Source organism: Triticum aestivum, chromosome 7B, assembly GCF_018294505.1.
Source record: "Triticum aestivum cultivar Chinese Spring chromosome 7B, IWGSC CS RefSeq v2.1, whole genome shotgun sequence".
Classification (NCBI taxonomy): Eukaryota; Viridiplantae; Streptophyta; class Magnoliopsida; order Poales; family Poaceae; genus Triticum; species Triticum aestivum.
Window position 1 is genome coordinate 63603675 of NC_057813.1, and position 7855 is coordinate 63611529.

The window sequence follows — 7855 nt, forward strand, 5'->3', positions numbered from 1 at the left end:
CAAGTCTGCACTTGTTGTTTTGCTGACAATAGTAAGATGTCAATCCTATTAACCCTCAGGAATTTTGCGTGAGCATGAAGTGACACATTTCACTGTTTGAGTTTGAAACTATTGTTTTAAAAAACAATAATTATTTAGTAAAACTAATATTTCTTGAGTAATTAGTTTGACCATTGTTTGACCACAGTTTGACCAGATTTAACCAAAATTCAAAACAACTGAAATAATTATTTAGTAACACTAATATTCTAGAATAATTAGTTTGACCATTGTTTGACCATAGTTTGAATTTTTTTTATTTTTCCCACTCTAGATCTTAAAAGCCCTGTAACTTTTTTTCTGTTAGGTTTTTGAGGATTCTAAAAATGTTTAACGGGGTTCCCCCAATTAAATTTGGATGTAACTTTTCGAGTAGATGATTTTTCATATAAAAAACTTTTTCATCCGAGTCAGTATGCAAAAGTTATGCCCATTTTACTAAATTCTAGAGAGATTTTGCAAATAAAGTCGAAATTCATATTTGTAAATTTTCCCAACAACTAGACCACTTATCACATGGGAAACTTATTTTCTTTTATTTTTTTGACATTTTCTTTTATTTTTTTTAAAACTGAAAAGGCGATCCACCGTGGGGGTGGAGTTTGAAAATGGGACCTTTAGTACCGGTTCGTGCCATGAACCGGTACTAATGCCTCAAACCCCATTAGTACCGGTTGGTGGCACGAACCGGGACTAAAGGTCTAACCCTTTAGTCCCGGTTGGTGCCACGAACCGGGACTAATGGGCATCACACCCTTTAGTCCCGGTTCGTGGCACCAACCGGTACTAAAAGGTCCAGACGAACCGGGACAAATGGCCCACGTGGCCCCTGGGAGTAATGCCCCCATTAGTCCCGGTTCTAGACTGAACAGGGACTAATGGGCTAACCCAGGGTGGACCAAAGCCCTCTTTTCTACTAGTGTTGGAAGACAAAATAGACTTTTGATTTAAACTTAAGCAAATATATCCAGGTGAACTTGCTATAATCATCAATGAAACTAACATAATATTTTTTCTTCCAAAAGAATCTCTTGCATGACCCCATACATCACTGAAAATAAGCTCTAAAAGAGCATTAGACACACTACTGGACATAGGATAGGGAAGTTGGTGACTCTTGGCATATTGACAAGCTTCACAGACAGACTCATTATTGGAACTATTTGACAATGACAAATTGCCTTTATTGACTACTTGCTTGACTACTATTGAAGAAGGATGTCCTAACCTTTGATGCGACCTCGCCAAGGAGGGCTTGATGACGGAGTAAACTTGACGATGCTTGTGACTAAAGACTCTTGATGTGATGGGGTAAAGCCCTCCGATGCATCTACCGTGATGAATGAGCTCCCTCGTTGCCCGATCCTTTATGAAAAAATAGGTGGGATGAGTCTCAAAGAAAACATTATTGTCATGAGTTAAACGAGACATAGATGCTAGATTTTTGCCGGCTTGAGGAACATGAAGGACATCTTTGAGAACTAGATCACGTTTAAGATAGGTGAATTAATAGAAGCTTGACCAATGTGTTGAATTTCCATACCTCCACCGCTTGCGGTGTGAATCTGATCATTGCCATGATATCTCTCGCGAAGAGCAAGCTTTTCTAGCTCATTTGTGACATGGTCCGTAGCGCCGGAGTCTGCATACCAGACCGTATCACCATCACCTCCTCCTTGCTCCCAGATGGCAGCGGCTGCATGACGTGCATCAAGTACAAAGTCCTCGTCAAACCGGTGCCAACAATCGATGACTTCGTGGCCCGGTTTCTTGCACAGTTGACACCTAGTGCGGCGAGATTTGGAGGAGGCGCCATAGGTGTTGTTGTTGCTGTAGCCACCACCACGGTCACCACTACCAGAGCGGGGCGGACCCTGATTGTTGCCGCGCCCGCCATGACCGCCGCCACGGCCACGACCTTGGTGACCACGGCCGCGACCACCATTGACGCGCCCACGAGAAGCACTGTTAACAGAGGACTGGCGGTGATGTGTACCTTGTAGAAGATTGACACGTGCCTCGAAGCTAAGGAGCTTACTGTAAGGTTCTGGAGTGGTGATGGGCTCGACGCGGGCTTGCAGGGCTGACACCACGGAGTTGTACTCGAGGTCAAGTCCCTTCAGGATATAGGAGGTCATCTCCCGATCTGTGAGAGGGGCGCTGATGGTGGCGATCTCATCCGCCAGCACCTTGATCTTGGCGAGATACTCCGCCATAGTGGAGTTCCCTTTGTGAAGGTTGGCGAGCTCGATGCGGTTGTTGATCTCTTGCGCCTGGGTGTGAGCAGCAAAAGTGGCGTGGATCGCCGCCCACACTTCCGCCAGCGTCTGGAGAGTTACCACCTGGGCAAGCACGGGACAGAGACGCCATTAGATAACCTTGCAATTGTTGTTGTTGAGCGTACCAGATTGTGCGGGCGTAGTTGAAGATCTGCTCATCTTTCCCATCCTTGCTGATGGTGAGAGTGGCAGGAGGCGCCGGCGATGTGGCATCCAGGAAGTGTTCCATCTGTGCTCCCTTGATCTGGGGTAGCACGATGGCCTTTCAGAGGAGGAAGTTTGTCCTCGTGAGCTTCTCCGATGGAGGTGGGCCGAGAGAGGTAGGGCTGCTGGAGGTGGAAGAAGACCCATAGGTGAAACCGGCGGATTGGGTGGATAGGGCACTCATGGTGGATGTGGCCAGGGAGTTTGCGGTGGAAGCAGCGGTGGATGCAGCGGTGCTAGCGGTGGTGCCTGCCATAGCTTTCTCTCGGCGATCCTCTTTTTCTCTCTTCTCGATTCAACTAGATCAATCTAATCGTCGTGGCTAGATGTACGAGAGGAAGAGGCTCTGATTACCATGTAAGGTATTGTGGGAAGCGTAGAACCCTTCGTCTGGGCCGCATTGCATTATATAGAAACATTGTCGTGGCTTACAAGAGAACGATCGATCGTAACCAAAACGGATCGATCAAGATTACAGGAGTTGGAACAGAAGAAGGGATAGAAGACAGAGTACAATTTAAACTACTTTCCTCTCCATATACAACTTATCCTAACACTTTATACCCAGACAACCAAATTTTCTCTGGCTTCTAAAAATATCCTTTTCTGCGAAGTCCAAAAACACTAGAAAACGGCAACGGGCCTTTGGCACTAGATTAATTTTGCAAGAACATTTTTTTTTTGAAGTTTGCCACTAAATTCAGACTTTTTTACTATTTGTTTTGCTTTTATTGTTCACCGGGGAGCATTTGAGGTCGGCATTAGACAGTTTGAGCTACTGCGTATATTTTCTTCGTTTTCTTGGGACGGTGAGGTTAGGGTTTTCGTCATGTGGCAAGACTTGGTGTCAAGTACTTTAGATCTATTCAAGGGTTGAACGGCGACGACTGCGGCTCCAAGGCGTTGGTCCTTACGGGCATGTGCACGACAATTTGCCACCTGTCATCGATAAGGTCAAGCCGACTCTGATAGGGGAGCGGCGACAACGGCGTGTCGGTGGCTCATTCTGGCGATGGTAGTGATCGTTCGGTGGTCTCGGGATCTCGGTGTAATTTTTATTATGTTTGAGATGCTTTATACTTTCAATGAACTTTGACAATAGATATGGATCTTTTTCGCAAAGAAATAAATGTGATAAGTTCCTTTTGCTGACAATCTGATTTTTTTTAAAGAAGGTTAACCCCTCGGCTTCTGCATTAATCGATGCATGCAGCCATCTTTATATGGACAATCTGATACACCTATGTATGATTCACACGATCGCCTGTTCTGCATCTACATGGACGCCAATGCTGGCGCAGGTTCATGGGAGGACTGCGCTGTAGAGGTAACCCCATCGGGTTCCTCTGGCACAGGGGCAGAAGCTGCGTTTCTCTCGGAATCGGTGCCATCCGCGGGAGTAGAGTGAGAGTCCCCCATGGCTCCTTGCTGCTGATCTTCGGCTCCGGTGGCCAGACCCTGCAGGCGACTCAGCTCCACCGTTCCCTGGCCGTTGCCCATGGGCTCGCCTCGCCGACCTTCGAAGGCGTCCAAGCGCAGCCATCGGCATACGCGCTTCCAGGAGACGAAGGTGGCGAGGTGGATGAGGAGCATGAGGCACGAGACGGCTGCGTTGACGAGGAACAGTCCACGGAATCTCCATAGCTCGAGCCTAGTGTTGTCGACGTCCTTGCTCATCCTCACGCACGCTCCGGGGTGGCTGAACCACTTGTTCTCGATGCGTGTAAGCATGCCGTCCTCTTGCATCTCCAGGATGGCGCGCAACACGTCCGCCACCAGCGGAGATCCCACCGGGAAAGCCTGAAAATCAAGGCAAACTCATCGATTCTGAAAGGAGGTGGACTGGAGCATAAAATCTGTAGAAATTTGCTGGGAGAGAAACACACGTACAAATCCAAACCCGCCACTTTTGTAGATCGGGCTGACCATGGAGTACCTTATCTCCGCTTTCCGCTTTGGTGGTATCTCATGTACTTCTGGCCTATGGGCTTTATTAATTTAAGGCCGGACGCCTCTAGCGTCTTCGTTCCAAAAAAATGGAGTAGCCTTCGCAGTAGCGCGACAGGAAGAGCTTCAGGTAGGGCACCTCGTCAAAGATCGCACTGACTCCTCCGTTGCCCGACCCTTTGCGGAGGGCATCGGCGTATTCTTCCATGGTGGAGTACCTCCTGAACTTTGCCTCCTGGAAGCCCATGTTCTTGAGGATGTCCTCGACTAAGGAACCATCCTGAAAGCCCACATAGTCGCTCTCCGTCCAGTCGTTCATCGTCGGCTGGAGCTGCCGTACCGTTAACATCGATGTCAGGTTCGCCGTGTAGTTTGTTGTGAGGATGAGCACGACAAAAACCCACATGATCACTACCAGCTTCGACAGGTTGCTCTCCAACTTCTCCTCTGCAGAGATAATTGTTGCACGGTCCGTGTGTAGGTTAATTTGCACGTGGTTAGATTTGCATGCATGTATGTAGTAGTTATAGGAAAAGAATGGGGGGAATTTCCTACTGTGGGAAAAAACCATGGTTGAGAATGCAAAGTAGAATAGGACGCCGAATTGCTTCCATGGTGTGCCGCGGAATCGAGGGTTGATCCTGTGCTCTTTCGTCCACACGACGAAGTCGGTGAATAGGAAGAAGGCAAGGGAGGTGAACCAGAGCTCTGGCGTTAGCGGCTTCACGAAGATCCACATGCTCTTGCTGCTGTCCTCCTCGGCCACGATCATGGAGTAACCCGTGTCAGTGAACGGCGTCGTGAAGTCAGCCAAATCCATCCTGGTCGCGGTGATCGTCACGTCCCCAACCACCGCTTCGGCTTTCTACAAGCAACAATTGACGAGCGACTTTAAAGTTCAACCGGTTGATGAATTGATCAAAAGTTTCTCGTAAAAAACGGTTAATATATTTTAGGCACAAGTGAAAAATAGAACTATATATATCATGGAAGCATTTCTTGTGTTGGCACGCGTACTGACCTTGTCGTACACCTGTTTCACAAGTTCGTTGTATGATCGTACCGACTGGGCGGTTGACGGTACCTGAAATCAACCGGTTGGAAAATACAGCTATTAAATCATCATCATGGAAGGATTTTTAGTGTTGGCACGCATACTGACCTCTTCGGCCCTATATTGGACGTAGGTGTAATCAGCAAACGAGTATCCCAGTCTCTCCATGGCCGCCTCGAACACCTCTATTCAGTACCCCTTCGGTCTTCCGGTGCCGCTGCTTGGATCGTGGCCGTGGGAAAAGTTCACGAATTGGCCGCGGCCGAACAAGTCCCATCCCGGCACCGCGACACGAAGCGGCGGTGACTCGCTCAACCCGGTCGGTACAGCCGCTGTCTTGCCTGCCCAAAGGATCTGCTTCAGCCTTTTCCTTCCTCGAGTAGAGTACAGGTTCGTCGAGATGCCGAACTCCGGCGTCCAGAAACCGACTGTCCTTGAGCCTTTGCCGCTGATATTGACGATCTCATATGCCGAGACCTGCCGTTGCCCGTCAACAAGCCTGAACCTTCCGGCCAGACCGTCGAACTTGGTAACGAGCAGAGCGTCGAGAAATGACGACTTCCGTTGTGCCGTTCGAAAAGAGACCTCAGCTGCCGCCGCAGCCGCCCACGCCGTGTCATACAACCAGAGCAGCGACATCGGCACACTTTGGTCGTCATCAGGAGTCGGGCACTCCTGTGGAAACTTCACCTTGAGTCGCGCGGAGAACCTCCTCGCTTGCTCTGTTTCAAACACATGAGGCCGCAGAGTGACAACCCCCTGCATGCTGTCGATGTCCCCGTGGTTGGGGAGGCAGTCCCCAACGCCGGTGGTCGCAATCCAGACGTACCCCTCCGACATCATTGCCGGCGACCATGGCCCGGCGGAAGAGGCGCGTGGCCAGAGCGGGGAGCATGTGCACGATGTACACCCGTGTGGGCATGGCCCTGATGCCACGAAGCGCCGCGTCGAGGCTGCTGTTTGTCGCGTCAATGGGCACGGCCACGCTATCCGTCAGGCTGCGTGATCCTTGGAATGCGTGGACCAGCGCCGAGAGAATGCCGATGCCATAGGGCGAGTCCTCGTGCAGCAGGATGGCAGCACGCCATGCGAATGCCTCCAAGACGGCAGCAATATGCGCCGCCTGGGAGCTCATGTCGGGTGCGGTGCGCACAAAGAGACGTGACTGCGGCGAACTAAATGCCGGCGCGGTGGTGGAGAGGAAAAGGATCGGGGTGTTGCTGCTTCTCGCTTCTCGTGATACCGGTGAATAACTCCACCTCGGCTGATGTCTGAGGCGAGATGATGGCTTTCACCTCATCATTCTTGTTCATGAGCTCCTCGGCTGCAAAGGCATGCAACTAGCAAAATAAGAACCATCACATCGAATTTGTAAAACAAGAGCATGAAGTTTTACTAGAACCATCACATGTTCAAAGATTCCTTTTTACTAGAATCACCATGGAAAGGCGTATATGTTTCCTATCTGTCCCTGACGAGTTAATTGCGTGAAACCATCACACCGAGGCCATGATCATTTTACAAAATTTTGACAAAAGAACATCAGACCTAGCAAATAACACTAATCATGCACTCAGGCCGTAGTGCGAAAGTGTTGACTCCTCGAGGTTTTCTTTTTAGGGGAATTCCTTGAGGTAATGTTCTTATAAGTAAAGTCGAATTGGTCTGTTTAGCTCATGTGTCGTGCCTAGGCCTCTCGAGGCGAGGCATGCATGCTGGCCCACTATACAATGACGGAGACAGGGGGACCAGCAGGGGCCTGGCCACCCCTAACATCTGAATTTTGTTGCTAAATTGCTGATTAACAGTGAAGAGTTAGTGATCATTTGCTGCTTAAAGCCTATTGTCCTATTGTTTGGCCCTCCCCAAGCTATTTTGATAGCACTTGGCCCCCCTAATACTAGTTTCCTGGCTCCGCCACTGCCACCGCATACTTTCTCCGTTTCAAAATAGATGACTCAACTTTGTACAAACTTTAGTACAAAGTTGAGTCATCTATTTTGAAACGGAGGAAGTATACTTGTATAAAGTTGAGTCATCTATTTTGGAATGGAGGAAGTATATGTGTGCCTCGGCGTGTCGTGCCCAACCAGCTTAAGGGTGGACTGTGTCATGTCTGGGCTAGGCCGGTCCGGACCGTTGGCCAGGTCTACGCGAAGAGCGTCGTCGTCGACAAGCGACGACATGGTCAAGCAAGACATTCATCCGAAGACACGAGAACCACCAAGGGACCTCCTATTTCGCACGCGGGGCGACGCGTCACTACCAAACATGCATCACCCCCCCCCCCTGCACACGCTCCCCACCTCCCCACCCACACATTTTGTGTTGT

At 49.5% G+C, this 7855-nt stretch overlaps 1 pseudogene; it reads right to left on the bottom strand.

Moving 5' to 3' along the window:
• Window positions 1–1645: 1645 nt before the first annotated feature.
• LOC123157656 (glutamate receptor 2.7-like) lies at window positions 1646–6836 on the bottom strand (annotated as a pseudogene).
• Between the last annotated feature and the right edge of the window lie 1019 nt (window positions 6837–7855).